This window comes from Zootoca vivipara, chromosome 6 (assembly GCF_965207765.1).
Source record: "Zootoca vivipara chromosome 6, rZooViv2.hap1.1, whole genome shotgun sequence".
Lineage (NCBI taxonomy): Eukaryota > Metazoa > Chordata > Lepidosauria > Squamata > Lacertidae > Zootoca > Zootoca vivipara.
Genome location: NC_142589.1, coordinates 15,487,287 through 15,499,344, shown reverse-complemented (window position 1 = coordinate 15,499,344; position 12,058 = coordinate 15,487,287).

The following is a 12,058-nucleotide window of genomic DNA, read 5'->3' as shown; positions in this document are numbered from 1 at the left end:
CTATTTTAAAACAAATTCATTTCTGGAGGACAACCCCTTCCACCAGCCCCAAGGGATTCCTTCCACATTGGAAAGGTGAGCTTGGCGGCATTAGAAAAATAGGGATGTTTAGTTACCTGTATCAGGTTGGACTAAGCGACGGTCCCTTTAGTAATAATAGTTCAAAAACCATCATCAGTAGCTTACACTCGGAGTTGACCCATTGAAACCAATGGGAGCCAGGTTAGTCTAGAACTCAGGAATAGATTCAAGACGGTCAAAAAGAAGTACCAGTATACAGCATAATAGACTGTGGAACTCTCTCCCACAAGAGCCAGTGGTGGCTTTTAAAAGAGAGAAAATTCAATGAGGAGTAGGCTTTTTTGGTGGTTACCAGCTACAATGGCTATGTTCTCCCTCCTGTGAGAACAGGATGGTGGACAAGATGGGACAGCAGCCTGTTCCAGAAGGCTCTTCTTGTGGTCTTTGCCATCTCTATTAACTTCAACGGGTCTACTCTGAGTAGGACTAGCATTGGCTATGAGTTTGTAGGCACATAGATCCATGTTTATATCCAAGTTTTAAGTTTCTTACTGCCATTTCAGTCGGCGTTTGTATGTTACCTTAACACCACAGGTCCTGAAAATATGTGTCTGCATTTTATTATTTTATTTTTGCACAGCACCTGGTTATTTCAGGTGCTTTATATGTAATAAACACGGCAGTTATTCCACGTTAAACGGATGTGGAGTTTTGGAGTGTGCATTTGAGGAGAAGCGGTCAAGCTGTTTTTGACTTAATTAATTAGAGCAGGCATAGGCAAACTCGGCCCTCTGGATTTTTGGGACTACAACTCCCATGATCCCTAGCTAACAGGACCAGTGGTCAGGGATGATGGGAGTTGTAGTCCCAAAACATCTGGAGCGCCGCATTTGCCTGGGCCTGAATTAGAGGTTCCGGTAGGCTGTCCGCTCTTCTTCTTCTTTTCTTATACTGGCAGGGCTGGCTGTGATTAAGTTGATTTTTTTTAAAATGCAGCCCAAATGTCAGAGTTAGCAGAGAAGCAGAGAATTAAAGAGTTACCCCAAGAATAGTCCAACCCCCTGAAATGCATCTTGAATTTTGACAATTCACTGGGAGGTAGGTTTTTTCCCCTCCTTTCCTGCGGAATAGATATATTTTCTGTTTTGCTTTTCAGTGGATATTCTATACAGCCAGCTCTTGCACCATGGGAGTGACAAACACCTGAATAAAAAAAATTCCTTCAGTAGCACCTTAAAGACCAACTAAGTTTTTATTTTGGTATGAGCTTTCGTGTGCATGCACACTTCTTCAGATACACTTGAAACAGAAGTCAGACCCTTATGTATATACAGAGGGTGGGGTGGGTGGGAATGGGTGATGGGCTGATGGGAGTGGTAAACCTGTTGATGGCTGTTAATGACTGCTGATGACTGCAATTGGTCCTGCGGGGAAAAAGCAAGGGCTGAGGCGCTAAAGAAAGCTTGATCATGCATAATGAGAATAAGAATCCAATGTCTTTTGTTCATCCCAGGTGGCTCCATGGTTTTAAGCTTGGTAATGAGTTCCAATTCAGCAACTTCTCTTTCCAGTCTGTTCCTGACATTTTTCTGTAATAAAACAGCTGCTTTGAGATCTTGTATAGAATGTCCTGGGAGATTGAAGTGTTCTCCTACTGGTTTCTCTGTCTTGTGGTTCCTGATGTCAGATTTATGTCCATTTATCCTTTGGCGTAGGGTTTGGCCTGTTTGTCCAATATAGAGAGCTGAAGGGCACTGTTGGCATTTGATGGCATACACATACCTGTAACTAAAACACCTGAATGTTAGGCAGCTACCGTAACAAATAAAAATGTATTCAAATTCTGTCTGTGTGGTGGATTAAACTAACCTCACTTTAGTTTCTAATCCAGATTAATCCATCCGGAATATAAGAATGGCCTTGCTTGGGCCAGACCATGCTCAGTCCAGCTGGGTGGCAGCCAATGAAGCTGAACATTGGAAGACTCCAGACAAGACAAAAGGAAGAAGGACCTCTTAGTTAAACTATGGAACTCATTCCCACAGGAGGCAGGCATGGCCACCAATTTGAATGGCGTTGAAAGAGGATTAGACAAATTCACAGAAGGCCAGGTTGTTCAGTGACTTCTGGCCATGATGGCTCTGCTCTTTCACCACAGTTAGATGCAGCTATGCTTCTGAATACCGGTTGATGGAAACCACAGGAGGGGAGAGGGCTCTCGTGCTTGGATCCTGCTTGTTTTGAGTTTCCCATTGGGGCATCTGGTTAGCCACTGTGAGAACAGGATGCTGGACTAGATGGGCCTTTGGGCTGATCCAGCAGGGCTTGAATTCTTACGTTCTTAAGCGTGGGATATCATTATTTTTCCAGTCCTAGGGGGTTGTATATCAATGAACTCTACTCAGAGTAGACCCACTGAAGTAACAGGCCATTTTTTGTCCTTAGCTGAACATCATTTCCCCCTTTGGAGATGCAAAGAGGTCGAGGGAACTTTTTTTTTTTCATATGTGGTGGACTTTTAAAAGCGTATTGGGAAATGATCCATAATGAATTGGTGATCCACTACTGCGGCCCGCGTTTTGTTAGCCCCAAAATGGAAAACGAGCGAGATCCCAACCAAAGAAGAGTGGTAACTTGAGTTGACAAAATATACGCAGCTTGCAGACTTAACATATAGGATAAGAGAACAAGAAGAACATACGTTTAGAGAAGATTGGGAAACGTTTATGGAATATATGGGAAATAACAGCGTACAGCTGAAAACGCTGGCTGCATTAAGATAAATTCAACAGTGTAAATAAGTTTTGGTGGATGGAATCCTGAATGGTATAGTTTCTGTAAAATATGCAGGGATTGATGGTATTCAAAATGAACCACGGAAAGAGAAGGGAAGTCATTGATATTTCAAGGATGTAAAAATTATATATATATATATATATATATGATATATGATATATGTGCATCCTTTCCCCCAAAGTGAACAGACCTCTGGGAAGCTCTTAAGCAAGACAATAATGGTCATGTTTGCCACCCTCTCCTTCTGTCGCCAACACAACATCTTGTGGCAGCCCGAGATGCTTCCTCTTGGCAGACAGACACCTGCTGGCTGCCAGCTTCGCTAGGTGACAGACATCCTTCGATGTTTCTCCTACCCCATTTTCCACAAGAAACAGCTCGGGCTGCCTATGCAAAAAATAAAAAATCTGGCAGCTTCCTGGCTCTTAAAATAGCTAGCAAGCGGCTGCCCTCATCCTGCCACTGTTGATCTTATCTGTTGGCGTGATGAAGAGGGACTTTACCTTTCCAGAGGTACTGGTATCAGCACAATTTCTCTTTCTGTTCTTTTTTCTCAGATGAGAAACACAAGCTTTGCTCTCTGCAGAATGAGGCTTCCGAGACAAGCAGAGGTCTCTATCTAAGTTCCGTCAAGAGTGTCAGAAGATTTTACTCAAAGTCCGTCTAGCTCAGCACCTTGCTTCCAAGGGAGCACAGAACTCGCAAAGCTTACCATCAGGGCAAAGAATTTGTCCACATTTTAAGCCACTGAAGGCAGTGGAAGGCAAGGGAATTAATTGGCGGAGGAAGGGGGGGTCGGTGGGTGCGGTCCGCCCTGGATGTCATCCCTGAGGGGGAGTGACATCGCCGCCCCGGATGCTTGCCCCACCCCCGTGGGCAGCTAGCCCCACCTCTGAGGGAATTCTGCATTATATACAAAGTTAGTCCTCTTCAGAGTAGACCCATTGAAACAAATGGGCATGACTAGCTTTTTTTTAGTTTTAAATGTTTTATTATTCATTTTCCATATACAGTGGTACCTCGACTTACAAAGGCGATCCGTTCCGCGGTGTTCTTCGGAAGTCGAAAACTTCGTAAGTCGAAGCGTCCATTTTGCGCATGCGGAAAGCGCAATTTTGCACTATGCGCAGACTGCGCACGCCGCTTCTGCACAGGCACAGAACACACACGCGGCGAAAATACTTCCAGGTTTGTAAGTCGAAACCTTCGGAAGTCGAGGCATTCATAAGTCAAGGTACCACTGTATATACAGCACACAGTCATCTTCATTTCAATCAGTCCAATAAAGATATCACAAAAGATACATACAATTTCAACTTATGTGCTTTCTACACAAACCTATGACTTCCCATCCTTTCCACATTTTCCTTTATATTAAACATCTTGCTTTAATTTATCATTGCTATTTTGTAAAAAAAATCTTTTCTATTTCGATATCGTATTCCATCATATGTATTATTTACAGAAATCATTCCAAGGCAACTACCGTGCTTAGATTACAGCTGCTTTTTCAAATAATTTTTGAAATTATCCCATTCTGCTGTCTAGACTTGTCTCTGATTCTTTCCGAAAAAGAGGCTATTTCCGCATATTCTGTCAATTTGGATAACCATTCAACTCTGGTAGGGAGTTTGTCATTTTCCCAAAATGTCGCAATAAGCACCCTCGCGGCCATGGTTGCATACAAAATGCCTGTAATACCCAGAAGAAACGCTTGACTAACTTAAGGCACATTAGTTTTAAGGAGTCTCCTGTTGAGTTAAACCTTGCAGTCTATACAGCTTCTGTAACTAAATTACACAGCTGGGGAAGAATAAGATCCTTTTATCAGCTCTGAAACTACTACAGAGATATGAAATGGATCTTGAAATACATATAATGCTGTAGTTTAGGAATTTGTTTTAGGATTAAGGAAAATATGATAAAATGATAGATAATGGTTTAGAATTAAAAATAAGTATAGATAGAAAATATGATAATGGATTAAGCAATAGATATTGCTAAAGAGGATTTGCAGTGAATCACAGTATGGGTGGCTTGAGGATGTTACCTTAAAATGATTAGAAAAGAGGTTAAGTTTATGAAATTTTGTATTTTTGTTGTTGTTTATTTGTTTCTGTCTTTAGATAGATAGATAGATAGATAGATAGATAGATAGATATTTTCTTTTGTATGTTCTGTTTTGTATTTGTGTATTGTGGATGTAGTATTTTGTTAGGTAATCCACAGTACTAATTTTTCAGAGGGGTGACTTAATCCCCTTTATGGCGGAAAAAGGGGATAAAATGTTCAATTGGCTGCAGTACCTATAGGAAGCAGAGGGGGGAGCTCTTCCCCAATCAAAACCTGTGTAATAGTGAGGTTCGCCAAACAGATGATTCTTGATACTTTATATATTTAAAATATTCATATGCTGATTTCCTACCCCAAGGTCTTCCAAGCAACCTGTCAATTAAGAGTCTCATGTTGGCAATAAGACCCGCTGCTCTCTGCCCTTCCCGGCAAGACCAAATGCAGTGTTGTGTAGTGGTTAGTGTGTCGGACTAGAACCTGGATGACCTGGGTCTGGGTTCAAATCTTCACTCGGCCACGAAACTTGCTGGGTGTGACCTTGGCCAAATACAGTCTGTCTGCCTCACCCTACCTCGCAGGGTTGTTGTGGGGATGATGATGATAATAATAATAATAATAATAATAATAATAATAATAATAAGTGGGATCAAGCTGGCAAAGAGATGTGGCTAATAAAATGGGGCCACCCCCCCTCAGACCTTAAATATTGTGATTCAGGGATAGCAACATTGGCCTGTCTCACAGGGTGAGGGTACAGCAACGTTGAGTATGCAGAGAGGTTTGGAGAGCCCTGCATGGCCGCCATGTATGATTGCTGTTAAAAGGAAGGATCAGTCGTGGTGGGTGTTGGTCATTTACTTTTAGGGTTTGTTATTACATTTACAGGTTGCATCTTCCTCCGAGGAGCTCAAGATGGTGGACAGGGTTCTCCTTCCTCCCCATTTCATACCTGCCAAGTCTCCCGTTTTTCGCGGGAAACCCTCGTTTTTAAAGCCGTTTCCCCGCTGTTGTCCCGAATGGCGAAATATCCCATAATTCCCCCGGATTTTCAAAAATCGGGCAATGCCAGCACTGGAAGTCACTTCTACCCATGTCTGGACATGCGTAGAAGCGACTTCCAGTGCCGCTGCTGATCCCGGATTTTTCAGTCTGGGAGTTGATGGCTATGCCCCATTTTTATTCACATAAGTAGCCCTCTGAGGTAGGTAAGGCGGAGAGACAAGGAGTTGTTTCCAAGTAAATCTTACTAAGAGTAGACCTAACAGATTTGTGGGGCCTAAGTTAGGGCTTGTCCACACAGGCACTTTTTTTGTTTTCATTTGATTTTACAGATATAAATTTATAACAAATCCAAATACATATCCATACAGAGAGATTTCTCTGACTCTCAAGACTCCCCCCCCTTGCCTCCATGGGTCCTATTGTCAATGTTTTCAACTGCATATTACTGTATTTTTCCATGTATAATACTAGGTTTCCCCCCTTAAAAATAATGCCAAAATCTCCCCCCATTTTCTTAAATCTGAGTCCCCCCAAATAGGGGGCGTCTTATACATGGGGGGGAGTCTTCATAGTCTTTATTTTATATCTATCCATATTGTCCATAGTATTTGTTACATTACAAGTGAGATGAAAACCCTGCTCATGTTTTCATCTGCTTACAATGGTGGTCTAAATAAATTATAAATTTCCCCCATTCTTTCTTGAAGTTTTTGTCTTCTTAGTTCCTGAGCTGTGCAGCTGCAACTGGGAGTAGCACAAGGTGCTTACAAGACAGCCGGTCGCATTTCACAACACACTTCCCCAGCCAAGTAATGTGTACAAAAATGCATAGAAAGTGAGCATAAAGTGCATAAAATGTTAGGGAAAATAGCATCCCCAAATGATTTGTATTGGGGGAAAATTGTTCTGCAAAAGTATGCATACAGTGGTGCCTTGCTAGACGAATTTAATTCGTTCCACGGGTCTTTTCTTATAACGAAAAATTCGTCTAGCGAATCCCATAGGAATGCATTGAATTTTTTCCCATAGGAACGCATTAATTGAATTTCAATGCATTCCTATGGGAAACCGCGATTCACTAGACGAATTTTTCATAAAACGAATTCGTCTAGCGAGGCAACCTCCGCTCGAAAAATCCTTTCGTTAAGCAGAAATGTCGTTAAGCAGGGCATTCGTTAAGCAAGGCACCACTGTATTAGGAAACTGGCATACAAACATGTGCATTGTTGCATCCCACCCCAACCTCCGAGTGATGCGAGATTCCGGGGTTCCAGGCGTTTACTCAGGATCCGTGTTTCCTTTTGGAAGCAAGGCACAGCAGAGACTGGAGTGTCTTTATGATATATGGTTTATTTACACATATCTACAACCTGAGCCTACGGTGGAGGGGTTCACAACATTGACACCCCAATAGGGTCTTGCTTCTCCCATAGCTGCAGGGCTAGATTCAAACAGACACCTGCCATCGTGCACTGACCCTCTCTCCAGCTTGCTGAATTTAACAGCCTGCCACATTTCCCCCTAGGTCTTGTCACCCCAAATTCAACTCTAAGACTCTACACTCTCCCTTTGTCTTCTAACTAACTCTGAGTCTGCTGTCTGGTTCAGAGCTCCCCCTCTCTGTCAACTTTCCCAATGGCTCATTACCTTCCCTTTCTTCTCCAATTGGCTCATCTCCCAGGTGATTAACTCATCAGAAAACTGGCCTGGCTAATATTTTAACATGTGCCTTGATTAAATTCTAACCCCTACTTGGACCCAGGGATATAGGGGACTCTGGTATCCACATACTCATAACTTTTTTAAAAATAAAAATAAAACCAGAAACTGATGTGAAAATGTGGAGAACATAACTTACAAACTGGAAAATCTGAAATTAACGGATTCATCCATTTCCAATTGCATCCAATGTTAGTCCAGAGGCACATTTAGGTGAGAACAACCAGTTCAGTCACACTGAGTGCGGAGCCTCAGGGTCGCCATTGGGGGAGCCACAACTTATGCTAGAGAATGGAAGGTGAGAAGCAGGGGCGCCTAATTTTGCTCAGGGCACTGCTGAAATTTGAGACCTCAAGATCTCCCGCTGGTTCGTCCTACCCAGAGTGGACTCACTGAAAACAATGGACATGACTATCTGGGAGCCAGTGTGGTGTAGTGGTTAAGAGCGGTAGACTTGTAATCTGGTGAACCGGGTTCACATCTCCGCTCCTCCACATGCAGCTGCTAGGTGACCTTGGGCTGGTCACACTTCTCTGAAGTCTCTCAGCCTCACTCATCTCACAGAGTGTTTGTTGTAGGGGAGGAAGGGAAAGGAGAACGTTAGCCGCTTTGAGACTCCTTCGGGTAGTGATAAAGCGGGATATCAAATCCAAACTCTTCTTCTTCAGTCCACTTATTTCCGTGGGTTGACTCTCAGTGTAGCTTACTTGGATACCACTCAGTTTCTCTATATTTTGGCAGATGCTAGAGTTATCTTTTCTCGCTCTCGTCAGAGATTATCTTCTCAAATGTGCTGAGAGATTGGCTGTCCATCACCGGGGTTTCATGTTCACGACCGGATGCCATGTACACTGATGACACTGCTTTGCACAGGAAGCGGCCCTCTCTGTGGCCACCGTCTCGTGCAGAGTCATGACACTTGGTTTCCAGGTACAGACCTAAAGATACGAAGCTGAGAACATTGAAGACGCGAAGTGTTGGTTAAATGCAACCTTAGCAAATGTCTCACTTCTGGGTACTTGGGGCTAAGAGAGCATTGGCGTACCTGCGGCTTTCTGATTCTCTGATTCAGCAAAAGCAAAATGTCACAGATTATCCGGATCCCATTTTTAGGCATCCACATTCTGCATCAAGAATCGGGGAAGACACAGAAAATGAATATGATAACTCAATTTTGGAAAAAAATGTTGAAACCATTCTCTGCTTTGGAGCAACGAAGCACGATTTGAACGCAGGAGATCAAGGGGGGATAATTTCAGACCCATGGATCAAAAGTATCCCCCACAAGGCTCTATCTCGTGCCCTTCGGACATTACCACCCTCCTCGAGTGTTTCTGTTTGCCTGGAATGGGCCCTTTAACTCTGATAATGCCTCTTGCAACGTAAAATAATACAATACAGCGATCAGAAATGAAATGGTGTGTGGTGAAAATATGGGACTTGCTCCTACAAGCAGCAGTGATGGCTACCAACTTGGATGGCTGTAAAAGGGGATTTGACAAGTTCGAGGAGGAGAAGGCCAGCAACAGCTACTAGCTATCTTCTCCCTCCACTGCTGGAGGCAGTCTGCTTCTGAATGCCGGTTTCTGGGAATCACAAGTGGGGAGAGTTGCTGTTATGCTCAGGAACTGCTTGTGGGCTTCCCACTGGGAAGTCAGGTTGGCCACTGGGAGAGTAGGATGCAGCTGTAGATGGGCCACTGGCTTGATCCTCCAGGGCTCTCCTTCTGTTCTTATGAGTAACAGTGAGAGAGGGCTGTTGTCTTCATGCCCTGCCTAAGGGTTTCCTGGAGCTCTTCAGATGTCTTCTAAAAGTTGTGTAGTTCTTTATCTCCTTGACATCTGGTGGGAGGGCGTTCCACAGGGAGGGCGCCACTCAGGGGCGTACCCAGGAACAAAACTAGGAGGGGCAAGGGGCGGGGCCAAGGCACAGGAGGGGAGGGGCCACATAGTGGGAACGTGGGCAGGGCTACGGAGCCCAGGTGAAGCGGACTCCAGTCTCACCTAGGCAGCGCAAAGCTTTTTGCAGTCGGAGGCGCCGGGGCTCCGCTGACAGCATGCAGCCCCAGGGCGCTTGCTCTGGCCCGCCGGGCTGCCCCCGGTGCACTATGGTCAGGATCCTGACGGAGCGCGCAGCAGTGGGCAAAAGCGGCGCTGCTGGAGGGGCTGGCGGGCAGAGGCGGAGGCGGAGCACAGCCCAGCAGAGTGTGAGTTCGCTGTTCCCGCCCACCGCACCGTGCCCTCCAGCTTCCCGCCATGCTCTCTGGTTCCCCGCCGCACGTGGCCTTGCCGGAGGGTGCGACGGGGAGCTGGAGGGAGGGCGCGGTGCAGTGGGCGGGAACGGTGAACTTGCGCTCCACCGGGATGTGCTCCACCTCCACCTCTGCCCACCAGCCCCGCCGGCAGCGCCGCTCTCGCCCACGGCTGCACTGGCCCTGCTTCTGGGGGGTGGCAGCTGCCCCCCCCTGCCTCACGCTGGGTACGCCCCTGGCACCACTACTGAGAAGGCCCCCTACTTGGTTCCCTGTAACCTCACTTCTCGCAGGGAGGGAACCGCCAGAAGTCTCTCAGAGGTGGACCTCAGTGTTTGGGCTGAATGACGGGGGTGGAGATGCTCCTTCAGGTATACTGGGCTGAGGCCGTTTAGGGCTCCAAACAGGAGTGCCAAACTGCAGTGTCGTTATTCTTGAAAATGTGCACTGGGAGTGCAAGACGATGGAGGGAATTGCAGAGGGCATAGCAGGGGGGGGGGGCAGAGGGGCCATAGCCCCAGGTGCAGGATTTTAAGGGAAGCGAGCCAGGCACCCCACCCCCACCGGGATCCCCATCCTGCCCTGCATGCTGCTGGGGGGAGTCTCTGGGCCCCAGAGGCTGGCCTGACCTCACCGCTGTGTCCCCGGGCCCCTCACTGAATGGCCACTTGGCCAGTGTTGGGGATTGAACCTGGGACTGTCTGCATGCAAGGCAGATGCCCTGCCACTGAACTGCAGCCCTTCTCTAAGACGCAGGAACCTGGGAAGCTGTCTTTTATCAAGTCCGAACGCCAGTGCCAGTCCATCTGGGTCAATATTGCCCAGACAGCTGGCAGGAGTCTCTCACAGACAGGTTGGAATGGAGACCTTCTGACCGCAAAGCAGATGTTCTACCGCTGAGCCACAGCCGACGAGCAGAGAAAGGTGATGGGACTCGTGTGGTTTTCAGTGTAGTTTCTAGGCTGCTGTGTGGCAACATTTTGCAGAGAAAGAGGGAGGGGAGAGAGAGAGAAATCATGAGAAGTCTTTTGGTCCCGCTTCACCTTCTTCTTCACCTGCTTGGCCTTTTGTGATGACATTTCGAGATACCTGGAGAGACACCAGGGTGCCTTTCTGACGAACGGGCCGCCTCCCCCCAAAAACCTCTGCAGACAAGCAGCCTCTGACGTCTCTCCCACACGGCACAGGTGATGTGAATGACATCTAACAAATGAACTGGGCTTCCTCAGCGAGGAATGACAGCACAGAGTCCATGCACTGACATTTCTGGAGTCAACTCCCAAGGCTGGTGGTTAGTTTGACGTCAAGTTGAGTAAATTCTTACCTTCTGGGCCTGCATGGTTTCTTTTCCTCCCCCTCCCCTCACATGTAGAGAGCTCAGTGTCTGATGCAGCCCTTGTCACAGAAACCACACATTTGGGGGTTTTCTACAGGAAATGTCAGCAACACTAGTGAGCACTAGCTGGGAGCCAGTGTGTCTTATTTTTTGCTGCCCTATGCGGATTAAAAACCCTCACATACACCCCTTCTCAGTTCTTACTGTACGCTGAGCAATATTTATTTGTCTGTATTAAATTTCTTCTCCAGCCTTCCTCCTAAAGGAGCAAAAATCAAAATGTTAAAACAACGTAATTTTAAAATAACATAAAACACTTTTAAAACAACTAAAAACCATCTTTTTTTTATAAAGAACATCTAAAATTATTTCAAAACAGTCATATATGCTCCCAGTTGCTAATTTAAAGGTTGCTATGGCTAGGCTCTATCGGCCATCCAATGCCTGGGGGAACAGGAAAGTCTGTCAGTTTAGCCCCATGTTGGGCAAAATACTCTTGCATTTGCAGGGGGTTGGACTAGATCAGGCATGGCCAAACTTAGCCCTCCAGATGTTTTGGGACTACAATTCCCACCATCCCTGACCACTGGTCCTGTTAGCTAGGGATGATGGGAGTTGTAGTGTGGGCCCTTCCAACTCTACAATTCTAGGATTCTATGATCTCGGAAGTTAATAATGACCAGCCATCTTGTAGTTCTGTGACAAAAGTTCTTAAAGTCACAACTCATGGCCAAAACTCACCATTTGACAGTGAAATGACATGCGTGGTAACATTTAGTGAACTGCAAATCTCAGTCCCTAGCTGGTACGTGTACAAAAAGTGCTTTAATATTAAGATTCTTATTTCATTGACCGCAGAG